The 19,619-nt window shown below is 37.7% G+C and overlaps 1 pseudogene; it reads left to right on the forward strand.

Annotated features, from left to right (window-relative positions):
• Positions 1–568: 568 nt before the first annotated feature.
• On the forward strand, positions 569–1,685 carry LOC149152608 (uncharacterized; annotated as a pseudogene).
• The last annotated feature ends 17,934 nt before the right edge of the window (positions 1,686–19,619 follow it).

Raw genomic sequence — 19,619 nt, forward strand, 5'->3', positions numbered from 1 at the left:
AGCTACTCGCGCATGGGTTCAAGGTTATATGGCATAAATCCTATTCGAAGATTCAGGAGGGGTTACGATTTATTTTCTTTTGAGGAAGGTACTCGATTTGTAGCCCTATATGATAAGCTAACCTCTAAGGTTGCAGTACACAAGTTTGATGATTCTTTCCGCAAATTAGATTGGACAGGGGTAGATGTGGATCTTCGTAAATTTTTGGCATGGGAACCGTAATCTAGATGCATATGATACCGGGAAAAAGGGAATTGATCCTGATTGATGATACAAACAGGGTTAGGGTGGTGGAACTCCATCAACAACCGATGATGAAACCTAGGCTACTAATTCTTCCTTCACCTGCTTCAGTAGCTCTTGTTTCTGTGGATGGATCATTTTTATTTGTCTTTGGCAAGTTAGACAACAATGAGGAAGTAGTAGAAGCTATTGACTTTTCTGTCGTGGTGGAGATATATGTCTTGGCTGATGTCATGAGCTACTTGAGGACCATTCCCCTAAACAAAAGAGTCAGAGATTTGGGAGAGCTTCAAGATTGGAATCTTGTTGATGTTTCCTTGTGTAATTTTATGGGTAAAATTTCAACCTGAAGAACACAATTGGTTGCTGTGGTCGGTTAACTATTTTTGGCATAACATGAAGGTTGAAAAGAATTACAGATAAAAGCAATACATCTATAGAATAATGATGAAGAACAAATCAAGGAAATCTTCCACAAGAGTTGGTAACAGTGAACAAATATGCCCCAGTTCTAATAGGAGGTGCAAAAAAATCTTGTCATGATCTTGAAATGAAGGAAAGAAAAGTTGCAGAATTGATTACTTCCTCTGCTCGAAAGCATAGAATTGTTCATGTTTCTACTAGCCTTGTTTCTCCCAATCGTCAAAATATTGGAGGCAACAGTGCCACAGCTGTAAATGCCAATACAGAGTTGGGTGATGACGTTTGTCAGGATCTGAGATTAGCATTTTCTACCATTGATGACCCATGCATTGAACGAAAGAAAGCACATCCATCTATCATGGGGACAATATTTTCGCCCATTTTTCATATGTCAAAGGATGCTAGCAGTGGAACTACAGCAACATGTATAGTTGATCAAGGTGAACTTATGGTCCATAAAAGTCAGCTGCTAAAGAAAAGAAATGAGAACAGGGATTCATGTGAAGAACATAAAAGGAGTGTAATAGATACTTCTCCAAATTCAGGTGACATATGAAAAGAAACTTTGACCAGACTTTCTACTGATGTGGTAGAAGTAGTGCAAGGGTCTGAGACAAATTCGGGTAATCTTCATGATGATGATCTTGATGGTTCAAAAACAGCTTTTGATGTGGCTCAGAATGGCATTGAGTGGCCTCTTGATGATCAAAATGCATCAGATGTTCATAGGCATGGTTCAGAATCAGTCCAGGAAGGTTTGGTTAAGTTCAGATGGGGCATCCTTGTTTCTAGCAATGCAGCAAACTAAATTGTTGAAGTGCAATGATGAGGCTAGCCAAGAATCCAGAGTTGTTGATGAAGATGATGAAATCGATGATTTTGATCCATATTTATTCATAAAGAATTATTTTTGCAAACCAATGGTACTGATTTGGGGTTCGCCCCAACAGTGGTGGTTATGTAAGACATCATCAGGTGTCTCATCTTGGAGAGTTTACCAAGATTTTTTTTTTCCATAATATATTCAAGAAACAAATTAGAAATAGAGAGAAAAGGAAGCTATAGCAGTCAGCGAAACTTCATTACAAGTAACCTGCTTTGATACATTGTACCTTTTGTTCTCCATAAAAGCCTAAAGAAAGTGATCAGGAATGTATGCTTGTTTTCTTTAAGTTGTGCAAAAGCTAGACCAAGAATTTTACCATCATTGCAGCTTCAATGACATCAGTGAAACCAAGGAATGCTTAGACAAGCATGACCTCCTTCTAGTGTCTGTTGTATGCCAATATAGTATGTATGTCCCATAGGTGATGACATCGAGTAGCAAGGGATGTCGATGGGTCCACAAATGCTTAAAAATACAACAATCTAGTTCCCAAAAGAGATGAGAGATGAATATCGTTCGCAAGGTGAATGCAAAAGCCTAATCATCAATTTTTGATCATCAAATCTAATCAATTTTCAATGTATTAACCTCATGGAAGTCTGTAGTTGTATTTCAATTATCCACAAGCTTACGTTCCTAGGTTGATGGATTCATGTTTGAAGGGATTTTCTCTTGTAAGAGGATACATGACAAGTTCTACGGGTTCAACATTGTGAAAATCCTAAAATCACACCCCATAAACAAGCTTAGCATTAATTTTTGTATAGTCAACAAAGGTCCTAATAAATCTAAGATAAACTCATCCCGCTGTGTTCTCACGTTGGTGCTCTCATTTAGGAAGTTCTCCAAAACGTTGAGGATTAGAGAAGCAAATGCACAGTCGGTCTCCACAATAGAAGATCGACATATGATGCCAAGCTATTTTCATATGCCAATTTCAAATGACATAAAAGTTGAAATTACGGCTCTATGGTGGTATACCAAAAGAAATCAAGGTTATGTTGCATTAACTCCAAGAAAATGTTATGTTAGCAACCTTTGTATCATCCAGAAGATGATGATGTGTCTATATGTGCATAAGGGGACTGCTTCCAGGATACAACCAAGCTCTGCACTGCCTCCAATTTTTACCCAGATAATCTCCCAGTCAGACTCTAACCGCCTGATAGAATAAGGACATCCGGCTAGGGATAACCAACCATGGATAACCAAAAATGTATAACGAATAAAATCTGGAACTTAAGGGACAAATGGAGCACTTGTGATTGATCCAGAGGATATGGACCAGGCTGGACTCCAACCTCCAAGATGCAGAGTTCAAACAGCACAAAGACTTCGATCAGAGACATCAGACCTGATATAAACGCCCTGAAGGGAGAAAAAAATAAGGATTCTAACATTGTTGAGTTCCCTGATGATTTTTGTGTTGCGGTCAAGATGCTAGATGAAACAGAAAACAGGCAGACGATGAATTTCAGAGTGAAGTTGAACTAATGAGCAAAATCAAGCATCCAAACCTCGTGTCTTTGTTGGGTTTCTGTGTCCATGGGAAGACAAGGTTGCTAGTATATGAGCTTATGCAAAACGGTTCTTTGGAAGCACACTTACACAGTCCATCTCATGGATCTGCACTTACATGGCATCTGCGAATGAAGATTGCTTTGATACCACGTGAGGCAATTTAAGATCTGAAAATAGGTGCAAGGTGGGCTTTGGATGGCAAATTTGAAGAATCTATATATTAGGATTATGAGTCCTTACAAGGGTTACAAGTTCTTATAGTGGAATTTGGGTTTAGTGGGTTTTGGATCCATATTTTGAACCAAAGCTCTAATACCATGTGTAAGGCCCTATCCTAGGGTCTTCTAACAGATCTATTTCTCTGGAATTTAAATGCAATAAAAGGAAATGATTTACTTTCTTACAATACTTTTTAAACAATGAAAATTTTACCATTTACATTCTAATCCCTATAACTTATAGTGAACATTTCATTTCAATAAATTTACATGAGTAATCTATAGAGGAATACCTATACCGGGGGCTGGTGGAGATGCCTTTGAGCTGTTGCTCCTACTGAACGCTCCTCTTGACTAACCCAACTGGATTTACCTCCCAGCCAACTAGGAAATAATTCCTAGCCCAGTAAACCCCCACAGGTTCCCAAGCCCTCCGAGCCCAAGCCCAACCAGATGTAGTGTGTCCAAAATGAATAATCCAGACCAAGATGAACAATATCCTCTTCTCAACAAACCCAAGAAACCTCCATAGGTTCCTTAGATCTCCAAAATCACAGAAATCCTAAAATCATAGCCAACTCAAATCACAGCAACCCCAAAATCAAAGCAAGACCCCCACATCCCCTTTTCTCCCTTCCTCCTTCCCTTTTATACCCTCCCTCTCTTCTCCGTCTCAACCACCTCTCACTAATGTCATTAACTTCTTCTCCATCCTTACAGTTGACTTTTCTTCTCCCAAGTAAATCTGGAAGTACATTTGGAAATGTGATATGAATATAAAATTGGGAAATTAATGGGAGAGGACCATGTCTTCTCCCAAGTAAATCTGAGAGTACAATTGGGAATGTGAGATGAATATATATATATTGATAATTAAATGGAAAGGACCATGTCTTCTCCCAAGTAAATGTGAGATGTAATTAAAGACGTAGTCTTTAACGCGACTTTTTGAAAGCCTTTTCGGCGATTTTTTCCGGTGAAAATCCGGCAGTGATTTATTGGAATCCAAGTTTGATAGCTAATTTCTGCGCAATGAAACCCTCCCAGGGGTTTTTCAGGGTGCTGAATCCGAATATGCGGTTAAAAAACCATTTTAACTGCAACAAATCATGATTTCATCTCAATTTCTTCCGCCGGATTCCGTCACCGGAATCTCAAAAAGTCGCATTATAGACAACTCCGTAATTAAATAGGGAGAGGACCATGTCTTCTCCCTAGTAATGTGAGAGTACATTTGGGAATGTGAGATGTAATTAAATGGAGAGGACCATGTCTTCTCCTTAGTAAAAGTGAGAGTACATTTGGGAATGTGAGATGTAATTAAATGGAGAGGACCATGTCTTCTCCCTAGTAAATGTGAGAGTACATTTGGGAATGTGAGATGAATATATATAATTTGATATATTGGAAGGGGACCATATCCTACCTAAGATTCAATTTTAGAAGGCAAGTTGGGAATTTGAATAAAATAGAAATAATGAATTTTATATTAGTAAATAAATTTATAGTTTCCAAAATGAAGGTATTCATCAATATTTCTCAATATTTTCAGGTAATGTAAACATTAATAAAAATTGCATGATAAGATTTAAGTGGGGCATTACGGTCACATAATTTGATCTAGTAAAGTGAAAGAAACCATTCAAAAAAAATTCAAATCCATTGAGAGATATATAGTCTATTCAACCACACAATCAATAGCAATCCCCTCAAGAGAGAGCCAAAGCTACAATAAGTTATGCACTCTGTTTTGTTTACATAGTAATTCATTCAAGAAGGTGTCAAAGCTATAAAAAATTATGCACTTTGTTTGGTTCACACAACAATCCACTCAATAGAGAGTCAAAGATACAATAAACTATGAACTATGTTTAGTCCACACAATGGTTCAACAATATTAAAAAATAACATAGTTTAGAAACTAACACATTATGGTTGCAACTAGTCAATAACTATAAAATCAAATGAAGCTAGACAAGGAAAATTTTAAGAACCATCCCACTAACCCCCCAAATTTATATGTAAATGGGAAAACCCTTTCATACATGGGAAAATATTAAGGCTATTTTATCAATAATATAATATGTGTATATGGTTTTTTGAATAATCTTTCACTAAGTTATAAAATCTTATAAATTGTTGGTGTATCATTGAATTATAGAACTTTGTAAAGTCACGGTGAATCATTTACTAAATTACAAAACATTGAAATTTTTTTGATAAAGTATAAAACCATGTGTAATAATAGGAAAATAAAATTCATTAAATTGGAATATACTCATTTTGCATGTTTAGAAAAAGGGGGAAATTTTATTACCTTTGATGATATTTCACCACTATGTTTTTACATTAACAAATATAAAAATATAAACCCTAAATTTACCTAAAATGAAACGTCAAAGTGACATATAGTAATCTTGCTACCATGAAGAATTTCCAGTTCATCCAAAATACAGGAACAATGAAGTTAATCAAATAACAAGTGTCACATAATTTGTGCAATTTCATTCAAGATTCTTGCACCATAAATGGAATGCCTATATCAAAGAAGAGTCCCCTCGTGTATTTTGGATTTATCATTCCTCATCTTGTTCCTCATTTTCTACATTTTGAACATGATATTATCTAGATGAGATGGTATTGTAAGCCTCCAAAATATTAAGCTCTATATCAAGTTCATTAGAGAAATAAGTTCGTTATAAAATTTCTAAATAGTTAAGAAATAACTGTTGGAACGAGATTTGGAATTGTATGAAAATGTTCTTGGAAACATTTTATGTTAAGTATAAAATGATAATTATTACAACTAGTTCGTCAAATTTAAAAATATCCATATAATAATTTTTTGGTCACTTTTTTTTGTTTCAAAGAAAAATGTTTATAACTTTTATTTAAAAGATATAAATGAGGTTACATTTGTAGATGCTAGTGCATTTGTATGGCACAAATCCCTTCCATTTGTTCTTCTTGTGTTTATACAAAAAATGCATACAGTTGCTATGGTCAGAAAAAATTAGACTTACAATCAGTATTGAGATCTGACAAAACTAACAATTAAATTGTCCCTGAGGCAATCCTAAATAAAGAAAAGGATTTCTTCCAAGTAGTCACTAGTAAAAAAATAAAAACAAAAAACAATATATATATATATGGTTTAGCAATAGTTTAAAATAAAAACATCATTAAAGATATTTTAACATTGTGTTCATTGACAACCATAGAATAAAAATGAAAAGAAATCCAAAATATTTCTCAAACCCAAGGTTCAAAAAGAGATTTTGTCCTTTGGCCTTCTTCAGTCTCAAATATCGTGCATCCATTTTACTTTTTTGTCATCCTTTTTACAACCACTTGTGATTTTCCATATATGGAGAGATCTGACATTGTTTGAAATTGGAAGAAGAATAACGATGTAAAGAGAAAAAAGTTTAGCACGATTATTTGTGGTTGGCCCAATATTTGATAAGAAAGAGAAAGAATGTGAATTTTTTAGATGTAGAATGCCTCCTGCTCCACCATTTGAAGGAGAACCATGTCACAACTCCATCAAAAAATTCCCATTGAGAGTTTGTTTACTGGATGACGAGATCCAAATGAGTGTACGAGTTGATTGATGGAAACGGAGAGAAGAAAGAGAGAAGGCCAGGCCTTGTGAATATACTTTTGTGGAGTTTGGGATTTTATTCTAAAAATTGGAAGCATTAATTTCAAGCCATATTCCCCAACTAACACATAGAGGGAGCCTCTTTAGGCTGTCGGGAAGGTGGTGTGTGAACCAATGTTGCAGACAAAGATATATGTTTTAGATCGCCCAGTCTAGAGCTTGAGAGCAAGAAATTTTGATGTCCATCCAAACTTGTTTGGTGAAAGAGCAGCTTATGAAGAGATGATTTATGGATTCATCTGTTTTAATCACTCTTTGTATTATTTAATGTTATTGTTTTCTTAACTTGTGAAGAAAAAAATTATTTTCATTTTAATTCAAAAATAATAATTTCTTGATCACTTTTATATTATTTAATTTTATTATTCTCTTATTGTATACCAAAAAAACATTTTAATCTAAAATTTAAAAGGAAATATACTTGCCCTAGATAAGGTGGCTTACTTGGGATAGATGGGGGAGGCATTGTTGTCGTCCCACCTGTTAATACAAAGGGTGTACATGGCAACATCTCCCCCCTTGATGGAAATGGTACACATACCATCAACCTCTAACATAATGTTCCTTAACTTGGTGCACATGATGAAGGTCTGACCCATTTTATGTCATTTAGTGCTAACATTCTCTCGGTGCACTCAAGGATTTGGTTGTTTTTTCTATCCTCGCTTTTTGATTTCCACACTTAAGTCTAAGTGTATGAAGTATATTGATCATCCATGGAGGTAGAGCACTCTCATAATGATTAGAGCGACCTCCATACACATAAGTCACATTGATTTTCCTTGGCACGCAAGGTCATTTCATCATTTATGGTTATCCCATTAATCCTCTAGAGAATAAAATTGATGATTTTTCGCACATGGAAGAGGGGAAGTGGGATGTTAATTGTTATCATTTTAGCAGGGATCCAATTTATGATATCGATATTAATGTAATAGTGATATTGTCCAGCCTTATGCATCATGTGATGATCATGAATATATGATTATTGTTTTGTTCAAGCCATCTTTGTTTTTTTTTGGATCTCATTCCTTTACCAAATTCATGTCCTATGGATTATCAACATGGTGAACCAAATATGGTTACCCATTTTAAATTTAATTGTTGTGACAGACAACCTCTTTGTAGAGATCTTTTACTTTAGTCATATTTTTCTTCATTCCACTCTTTGCAAGTCCATAGTGACATCAATGAGAGTAGTATGTCTGAGATAACTATTGGGCAAGTGTGTTTATTAGTGATCATTGATTACTCTATCTTTAGGTTGCTGGAGAGGATGCAACAGTGTGGGAAAACAAATTTCTCTTCCCTCTTTGTCGTCGATTCCCTTTCCTGACAGCAATGATAATCCATGGTTGGTTTATTGCATTTTTCCCACCACCCTCTCTTATTTCTTTGATACAGCATTTGAGTATTATGAGATAATGGTGTTAATTATGACATTTCCGAGTTATACCTCATGATTAAGCATAGGGGTAGTTGTGATTTAGATGTGATAAAGTGGTGGCTTCATTGGTCGTATGACTATACTTAGTTCATACATAATCATGATAAAATAGTTTAAAATAGGATTATGGGCATTGTATTCTTGATTTGAGCATCCTACTTTTGATATTGTTCATGTTGATGTGTCTACGTAGTTGTTAAATATCATGTCTATTTTTAGTTAACATTTTGTTTTGTACTATTTTTATATGATCTGTAAACTACCGTGGATATTCTACTGGATAGTTCGTCACAATAGATCTAATAATATTATATTAAAACTCTAAAAATTCTACAATATTACAGTTTATTAAACTATAAAATCTGTGGATTTAACTGTAATTAGTGCATGCATGAGAATGGAAATTATACAGAAAAGTAGAGAATGAAAAAATAAGCACACACACACACACACACAAGACACAAGATATGCTCTCTGGGAAACCCTTTCAGGAGAAAACCTAGCTGGAAGGTGAGGTCGCCCCGCTCTCTTTCTCTGTCTGAAAATATGGTTGCATGTACAAAGAAGTAATGTTTGTGGCCCATGGGTTGTTGCAGTGCATATATCCTTTATGTGTGCTCTACCTCCTATCTCTATTGCCTATCTTTACTCATCTATGAAACAAAATTCTCTCGAAAGAATGGAATGTCTCTTCCTCCTAGTGGCCCAATTATAACACAGCTCGATAGCCTACTAGTGGTTAAGTTTGACTACATCAACTCTTAACTAGAGTTACAAAATAGACTCTTATAGAGTCTTTTACATCACAAACACGTGACTAGCCCCTTTTCCATGAATAATGGGGGTTGACATGGCATCCTCCAGAACTATAGTTGTGAAAGTAGCAAGGTCAATTTCTTAGTGGCATAACTTTTTCATACAGACTCTGATTGACGCGCTTCTTTCACAGTTGGAAAGGTATTTGTGTGTAGAATAGCATGAAAATATGTCATGCTAAAGTGGCAATTTTTTACCCCCAAAAAATTTTGTTTGATGCCTCAAAACTCTCCCGGAAGGTTTCAGACCTCGTTTCGCCAAAATAGGTCTCGTTGGTAAAAACAGTCTCATGAGCTTATTCCTCCACTTTTACCACTCCAAATGCATCGAGATAGATGAAAAATAATATAATGATCCAATTTAGATCACACCTCCCCATTTTGGGAGGGTTTTGGTCCCCAAAAGGTTTTACTTAATGAGGTGAGGAAACTTTTCCTCCACCTTCTCTCTGGTGTACCATTTAGCTTTGCCTGGAAGTTGTCCCTTCAACCCAATCTACCAAAGATCATGTTGCCCTTATCTTGTAGCTTTGGACCTCTTCTTCAACATTGTATCTTCTATCAACTATGCCTAAGCGTATGGTGCCAAAAGGTAGGACCTGATCCTCTTCATGATCTAGCATGGAAGGCTCATAGAGTTTCAAATTTTCTACATTCACAACTAAGTAAATGTGCATATATGGTGGTAAACTGAGTCGATAGGCATTATCACCCACCTTTTCCAGTATCTCAAAGGGACCATACCTTAGAGCCTTGATTTTCTTACCAAGCCCCTGTAGCCTCTCCTTGTTCAACTATAGACATACTTTGTCTCCCACCTTTAATGATTTATATGTTCTGTGTTGATCATGTCTGGCCTTATAGTTCTCCCGTGACTTTTGTAGTGTTTCTTATACTTGTAGATGGATCTTCATGATCTTCTCTATAAATTTTTCGACCCTCAAAGCATCTCCTGTAAGATCTTCCCTCACTCCTCCTTTTTTCCCATATGCAATATCTAAAGATGAAGGTGGAAAATATCAAAAACAAGTCACAAATGCGGACTTTCCTATAGAAATGTGGAATAATTTGTTATAGGAATGGTATATATATATATATATCAGATTTCATCCCAGGTCTTCAGATGCTTATGGTTGTATCCCCTTAGAAGTTGCACCAAAGTCATGTTGACTACTTCTATTTGCCCATCTATCTGTGGATGGAATGTTGTAGATCTCTTCAATTTTGTGTCTATATTCTCCCACAATGTAGTCTAGAATGCACTAAGAAATCTTGTTTCCATGTCTAAAATGATGCTCCTTGGTATCCCAAAGTGCACCCAGACCTGTCCAAAGAACAAGTTGGTTGCTTCTTATATGTTGATGGTCTTTTTACAAGGCATCAGAACACACATATTGTTGAACCTGACAACTACCACCAACAAGTATTCATTTCCCTTCCTAGTTGTCGGTAAACCTCCCATAAATTCCATGGAAATGATTTCCCAAGGACGATTAGGTACAGGTAAGGGATGATATAGACCCTACTTCATGTTGCTAGGCTTGTTGGTACAACAAAGCATGCATCCTCTTATGAACCTAGCTACTTGCTCTTGCATCTTGGGCCAATACACATACCTTTGTAACTTAGACATGGTCTTCCCTACACCAAAGTGCCCTGCAATCTTAGAGGTGTGAGCCTCTCTAATCAGCTACAAATGCTCACCTTTAGGAACACATAGCTTATTCATCCTATAGAGTAACCCATCCTGGAGATGGTAGTCAATGGTGTTGTCGCCATCATGCACATGACTCTAACTCTGCAACTACTGATACACCTCCTTGAAGTCCTCATATTCTGAATATGCCTCTCTGTATGCATCATGTGTGAATGGCTCCATGTCGATAAGAGTCCCAAAATTTGTAGTCTTTGATGTGGGTGGCCTTGAAAGCATGTCGGCCAACTTGTTTGTGCTTCCCTTCTTATACTTGATCACCAAATGAAACTACTATAAAAAACCTATCCACTTGTAATGCTTGGTCTGTTGTAGCTTACTCTGGGCCTACAAGTATTGTAACAGCTGGGGATCTGTGTGGATTACTATCTCCTTTCCCATCAGATAGTGCTTCTGCTTCTTCACAGCTTACACCATGGCATAGATCTCCTTGTCATAGGTAGGGTATTTAAGGACTAACTCATGAAATACTTTACAATTGTAGCATACAGGCCTTCCTCCCTACATTAAGAAAACTCCCATAGCATACCCACTCGCATTTGTCTCCACTTCAAAGGAAACTCCTAACCTCATAAGCATTAGTAGCCACCAGCCATTTCATGATGGCCTCCATCTTGGAAGGGTCTACCTTCAGTTCTCCCCCACCGATCACATACCCCAGATACACCAAAGACTACTGCGCAAACTCGCAATTCTTGAGATTTTCTAGTAGTTGGTGCTTCTTCAATGTTTCTAGCACCTGCGTCAAATGTGACATATGCTCCCCCCAAGTAGCATTATATACCAGTATATCATCCAACTAGAAAATAAAAAATGAATTTATAAAAGGGCGCAGTACATCATTCATTAATATCATAAATGTAGTTGGTGCATTACATAGGCCAAATGGCATAACTAACCACTCATACATACATTGCCTAGTTTTGAAGGCAATCTTCCATGTATCTTGTTCTTTGACTCGAACCTGGTGATATCTAGATTTCAAGTCCAACTTGGTGAAGTATTTTTCTTGTTGCAACTGATCCAAAAGATCATCTATCTAGGGTAGGGGGTATCTGTTCTTGAGCATGATTTTGTTTAATTCCCTCTAATCTATACACATCCGCCAAGTCCCATCCTTCTTCGGCACAATGATGATGGGTGATCTGCATGGTGATGTACTTGGTTGAATGAAACCATGTTCCAACAGTTGCTGCAATTGTTTCTTCACCACACTTGCTTCTATAACAGACTTCCTCTACAGCCCAATACTTGGCAATGGGGAGTCTGGCAATAGTTGGATCTCATGCTCCACTTCTCTCTTAGGTGGTAACCCTTTAGGATCTCGGAACACATCCTTGTATTCCTATAACTCCTCCAGTTGTTGTTTTTGTTTCTTAGTACACCCCTCTAGGGATGCCTTGCCTCTTATTGACTCCTCTTCAGAATGACTTTCTCTTAGAAATAATAACACATACTTCTTTCTGGAACTGATCAATGTCTTGGTTTGGTTGGTACTTACCAATGAAATTTTCGACTTGCCTTTGTGCACGTTGATGATGAACGGTTTTCCATCCTTGATGAGCCAATGTTGGTTATCTCTCCTCATGAATATTTCCTCATGCATGTACATGTATGGACTCCCAAACATGATTCCATGTACATCAAGGGGGACCACATCTAGATCTACTTCATTAATAAAATCAACACTGATAACAAATCTAATTTTACATTGTTTTGTTACCTTCAGCTCTGCATCCTTATTTACCCATCCCAATGGATATGGGTTTGGATGATCATGAAATTTTGACCCAACTTCTTGACTAGCTCTATTGCAATGATATTCACTTGCGATCCTATGTCAAATAGAGCATCAATATTTGTCTTCTTGACCTATATCTTTATATGGAAGAGTTTTGTCATTTCTTTCTCTTCCTGTTGCTGAAGGCTACTCAGATTCACCTCCTTTTTTACTGACATACAGACGAACTTCTCATCCACATATGAGTAGCTTTAAACTTGGTTTCTAGAATCAATGGCCATGAGATTCTTCTTCTTATTATATTTCTTCTTGTTCTTCAAGTTTAGCTTTGGATGCAACTTTTAACACTTCTCCTCTGTATGGCCATCAATGTTACAGTGATTGTAGTGGTTGCCAAGATCTTTGCACTGGTGTGTTATAGCTACCATCTTTTTATCTTTCGCCCTTTTTCTTCTTCTTCCCCTCCTTAGAATCTTCTTGTTGCTCCTTCTACTTTGATCCACTTGATTGTGTTATTTTCAGGCCTATGTTCTCCAGGTATTGTCCCTGTACACAAGCCTTGTCCACCGACTTGGGATTGAACAACATCACTTTCTCATGTAGTTGGCGGTTCAGATTCCCCAAATACTTGAGGAGTACATCTAGGTTCTTTGCAAAGATACTCGGCATTATAGCCATATTTCTGAATTATGTGGTGTACTCCTGAATGCTTTGGCCTGGATTTCCCCTGAAGTAATGCCACCAGATCCACTGGTCCTGCAAGTACCCAATGGGATAAAACTGTGACTTAATGAGGGTTTTTAAATCCTCCCACTTAGTCACTAGAGGTTCTCCCTCCAACCTCAAGGTTTACGTGTGGCTCTCCCACCAAGTCAGTGCATGGCCCTCTAATTTTAGTCGGACGAATGAGATATTTTTCCCTTCCTCGATCTTATGGACACTAAAATAAACTTCCAATTTTTGCAACTAGTGGTTCATCTTCACAGTGTCAATCTCATCATGGTACGACTTGATATCAAACTTTTCTTCCATTTTGAACAAGGATTGATTCACGACACTCGTACTGGGTTGATATTTTCTGGGTTATTTCTTCGGCTAGTTCTTTGTGTCTTCCCAATCTCTCAATCCCCCTTCTGATTTTTCCTTTGCATTCGAACCCCCATCTTCTCCAAATATCCCCATATTATTTCATAGGGCCACCATGAGGAGGTTTACATTACAGTTTATATCCGTGACTTGTTGTTCGAGCCGCCAAAACCTCACCTCTACAGGATCACAAGGTTTGTTTACAGATTCGTTGCCCATAATTAGGGTTTTATGATTTTCTACCCCGCCGATCTAGATCCCTGCAATATACACAAAATACCCAAAGAAACCCTTTTGGATACCAAATGATCTGTAAACTACCATTGATATTCCATTGGACAGTTCATCACAACATATCTAATAATATTATACTAAAACTCTAGAAAATCTACACTATTACAATTTATTAAACTTTAAGATCTGTGGATTTAACTGTAATTAGTGCATGCATGCGAATGAAAAATATACAGGAAAGTAGAGAACGACAAAATAAGCATATACACACACAAGACACAAGATATTCTCTCTGGGAAACCCTTTCAGGAGAAAACCCAGCTGGAAGGTGAGGTCGCTTCACTCTCTTTCTCTGTCTAGAAATATGGTTAGAGGTACAAAGAAGTAATGCATGTGGCCCATGGGCTACTACAGTGCACAGATCCTCTTTGTGTGCTCTACCTCCTATCTCTCCTAGCTATCTTTCCTCAGCTATGGAACAAAATTCTCTCGAAAGAATGGAATGCCTCTTCCTCCTAGTAGCCTGGTTATAACACAACTCGATATCCTACTACTAGCTAATTTTGACTACATCAACGCTTAACTAGAGTTACAAAATAGACTCTTCTAGAGTATCTTATATCAAAAAAAAAATTCTAGCCCCTTTTCCATGAATAATGGGGGCTAACGCAACATCCTCCAGAACTATAGGTGTGAAAAAAGGAAGGTCAACTTCTAAGTGGCATAAGTTTTGCATACGGAGTCCAATTGACGTGATTCTTACGCCGTTGGAAAGGTCTCTATGTGTAGAATAGCATGAAAAGGTGTTGCAATAAATCAGCAAAGTTTTACCCCAAAAAATGCCATTTGATGCCTCAAAATGCTCCCAGAAGGTTTCAAACCTCGTTTTGCCAAATTGGGTTCCATCGGTAAAAATGGTCCTATGAGCTGATTCCTCCACTTTTTCCACTCCAAATGCATCAAGATAGATGAAAAACAATATAATGATCCAATTCGAATCATTATCCTATATCTAAAGGGTGATAATCAGCACCCTACTCAGTTGTTATCAATAATTTGTTGTAAGTGTATAGGTAACAGTTCTATGAGCACCAAAGATTGATGAGGTTCTCATGCACTTTTGATTTGAGGACATGGATCATGCATTCTATGGTGATAAAATGTCCCTGAGTGGAGAAACATGTTACCCACCAAAAATTGGGTAACCCCTAGTAGAAAAAAATTCTCCTCTTTTGACAACTAGACAGCCAACAACATTATATAATCAACACATAACATTAATCCATGCTTCTCCACTTATTTCTCCAATCATATTTCTCTCCCATCCAACATTTCTTCTTAAAGGAAGGTGGGTCATCCATCGGTAGGTAATTTAATACTTTTGAAATCATGTGGTTTCATTTAATGTTATGGAAATACTAATATAGACCATGAGGCAAAATTGGATAGTTAACCGATCTTTGATTGTATTCTTGTTCCCTAATTTTACCTAAGAGATTAGTCTTTGACTCTAGTCTAGTGGGACATCCTATGAGGCCTTAGGTTTTAGGAAGGGAACTATTAGGGAAGCATTAATTAATGTAGTGTCTCCAAGGCAATCCATACTTACCACTCTCCATCTTTCCACATCTCCATTCTTCAAGTTGGTGGTCATTGGTCATTGGGATTAGCATCCTTCTTCCACATCCTTGATTTACGGCCCAGAAACTTGGTCCTGGAGGTTGATGTAGCTAAAATAAAGTTAAAAGCATAAAAATCCACAACGAAAAAAAATGTAAAAAGCAAAACACAGTTGGGACATTATTTAATTTGTGGGGAAAATCCTAGCATGATCTTTACTTCCCTCATTAGTCATCACCCAATTCCTCAAGTATTTAATGCTTCATTTAAAGAAAGGATGTAATTCACAACCTTAATGAGCAAGAAATTACTTCATCTTAAAGGGATATTAGAAAAATAAATAAATAAATATTGGGCTCCTAAGTTATGCACCAAAAAAAAACAAATAGTTAAAGTGAAAGGTACACCAAAGGAGTGGAAAAAGTGGGTCGAGGAAAAGGGTAACTCATACAAAAATTTCTACCAACTTACATCTATACACTCAAGGTGTTGTAATCTCCATTAGTTGGTCACATGGTTGTGGCATCTACCCTAAAGTCTTTCCTACTTTGCAATCATCATTGTTACACACACCTATAGATTGATGGGCTAACCTAGGACATGTCACTTCCCTTGGGGGATGGAAACACCTAATAGGGTTGTTGAACTAATCATCCTAATATAAGTGAGGTAACTTATTTACATCTCTTGATCTAGTTAGACATTTGAAGGTGAGTTTTGTATGAAGTATTCTTATTCCCCTAACATTAGGTATTGTCCATTATAATGTGTTAATGGCTATTGTCCCTAATGATTATTGATTTCACTTGATCTTGAGAGGCTTTTGTTAGAATATGTTATCAAATAAATAGAAAACCCCTTCAAAGTTGGTTTTGATCCCCTTCAGTAGTACTCCAAAGGTCATTGTACCCTATTCATAGATCAATTATGACATTGATGATGCAACATTACCACTCCAAATATGATTATTGTGTTATTAGATGATTCTATAGGGTACTTGGCCCCCATATTTACCCTCAGATTGTTGTTGGGAAAAGTATCCAATACGGAATGACCCTATCCCACTCTAAGGGTGATAGATCCTTAGCAACAATCAAAGTAAAGCTATCTAAGATTACTTCTTTATGAGATGCAAAAAGGGGGAAGAAAAAGATCCACTCACCGATGTCTTTTGCCAATGGTTGATCCAATCTTCTCTCCTTGCTACTTGCTCCCAGCTCCTTGTTCTCTCACGGACCCAGCTACACCAAGATCCTGCAAAAAGACAAGAGAGGGAAACTACAAGAAACATGCATTCATAATTGATTCAAGGATTAGAATAAATCAAATACGCAAGTACAACAATACATCATTGAAACACATGCGAATAGAAGAACCTCAAATGCTTTATTAATGGAAGAAAGTAAGGTTCAGGTGGTGATACAACCATAAGAGGCCCAATCCAGCATCACCTTCCCGACGGAAAGAAATCTCCTCTTCACCTCCTTCAAGCAATCACCCAATAGTTCCAACTGTAAACCAACAGCAATTCTTTGCACCAAATTCCAGCCTTCAGATCTCATGGGATGAGATCCTTATATAGAGTTTTGAAGAGAAGATGAGTCAGCTTGATGTGTGACTAGTGTCCTCTTCAACTCCAGTTCTTCTTCAGTTCTTGAGTCCACTTGGAGATCCTTGCTTCCACTTGGAGTTTTAGAACCTCTTACTCATCACTAGGCGAATTCCTTGATCCAAGTGTCATTTTAGAAGCTTCCTGGGCACTGACACATTGAGGAATGAGACCTCCACATGTCAAAACTCGCTCAGCGCAGGTAGCCTTTGTTGAAGTTGACATTCAGCGCAGGTAGACCATGGAGCAGTTGACATTCAACGCAGATGCTCAGTGGAGCAGTTGACATGATCCAGAATTGACTTGTTTTTGAGTGTTTTTCAGTGGAGAACTGATTTGAATTGCTGTGGTTTGCTGACCTTGTTCCTCTAGGGGTAGGAACAACATGTTTAGGGACTTTGGATCCCTTAGATTATGGACATTTCATGCTTCATGCTGTAAGGCACAAAAATGTCTATAACAGTTGCCCCCTAAAGTATGAGGTCGTTTATCGGGTGAAATTCTTTATCAGGAGGATCCAAAGTTCATTCAATCGCCGGGAGGTGACCTGTAATAAAATACAATACAATACATTATTTTTCATACTGCTTTCATGATCTAGCTGAGGCGGGCATTTCCCATGCTCAGCTTTATAAATACATTTTCTGTACATAGAACAGACGATCGTCTGATGGTAGACTGATAATTCTCTGCTGAAATTATCATCCTTTGAGTAGGATGATCATCTGCTGCACATGTCAATGTTTTTATTTCCTGAATATATATCGCAGCCCGGATGGATGAAACTAGATCCGGGGTCTTCAAACTCGTCCGATATTCACTCTAAGTACAAGTCGATCCATGTGAGAATTTCTTGGAGTCGAACATGGAAAGACATCGCTTGATTACCAGTCAATGATGTAAACTGTTAACAAGCGCGAGAGGAATCACCGATAATGATGATGACCCTCAAGGTACTGCAGTACAATTCATGTGGTGTGAATAGAGGACTTGGCGTCGAACACCACGCAAAATCTTTCGGTCGAAGGTCATTGATGTATACCTGTCGCCGGAAGTGAGAAACTTGCCATTGAGGCATGCAAGCTTCAAAGTACTGAGGGGGGTGTTCCTAGATCAACTTCTTGGATAATGAGCTGATGTCGACAAGAAGCGATCCGTCAAAGGAGGGTCTTAATGGATCCCACATCAGTGACACGGAACGGAGCTAATGATTGTGATGAAGGCGAAAACGATCTGTGAAATATAATTCAGGGTGGCGGTCATGAGAGGATGAAAGATGATGTATGGTAGTGGATGGGACACGGTTGACTCTTCCTAAACGACACCTCTTGAACATATAACGACACTGATGTGATGGATCGGTAGCATTACCCCAAATGTGGATGGTATGGTGAGACCATGGTGATGAGACCGGTGAATGAAACAACCCAACCCGATGTGGTACGGAGGCAAAAGTGTCATGTTCAAGAGCGACTTGCTACCATTACAGCTTTGAGATTCTCCCAATTTTTCCCCAGTCATTTCTGACCAGTACCTCTTTATTTTTGTCAAGCTTGAGGAGGATAACATATGCTTGTTCTATAACCTGCCCTTCGGGCAAGCCCATCGCTATGTTTTAACGAGCCTAGCGATAGGGAAACTCGTTCTCGTCTAAAGACAAGTTTGTCGCTATTTAATTCATTTAACGAGTCTAGCGACAAAGACAACTCGGTCCTTTTCATTTTTAGAGAGTCTGAAAAGGTACGTAAAGTCAACTCCAAAGGTCCTTTTTCGTCATCTAATCCCTTAAGTCCGAAAAAGTATAAAACAATACAGAAGGGATGAATGTTCGATAGTTTTATCGAGCCGAACTAGACAAACGCTCGATCTTTTTGTGCAATAATCCCTCAAGTCCAAAAAGATTAAAATCTAGAGGAGGGATAGCTCTTCCGGTCCTTTTAACGAGCTGGAAGGCCAAAACTCGGCAAACTTTTCATGTTTTACGAGTCAAATGAAAAGAGCTCAAAGAAGACTCGTATTTTGAGGAACGAGTGATAAACAGGGATAGCAGCAGATTCCAGGTACAGGTTGGAATTTTCCAATCACGGCAATGTCACAAGGATGGCTAGGTGAAATCACTCTTCGCAGCTGTTCCTCAAAATAGGTAAACAATCAAGTGGAGGTGAATGATCGGCCAAATGAAAAGTGGAGGTGATGGTGCAAACACGACCAAGGCTTTTATGGCTGATGAATTTACGATCTCAAATGGTTATTTACCGGTTCATTTTTTCTGGATGAGCTTGAACTCTGGGGGAAAGCTTGCTCACAGGTGCATTTATTTTTTCACGAGCATGAACTCTCGCTAAAACTGCTCGGTTTGCGTTTATTTTTTAACGAGCATGAACTTTGCCAAAACTGC

Source organism: Pinus tabuliformis, chromosome 9 (genome assembly GCF_031772625.1).
Source record: "Pinus tabuliformis cultivar Carrire ecotype Pingquan chromosome 9, CPIR1, whole genome shotgun sequence".
Lineage (NCBI taxonomy): Eukaryota > Viridiplantae > Streptophyta > Pinopsida > Pinales > Pinaceae > Pinus > Pinus tabuliformis.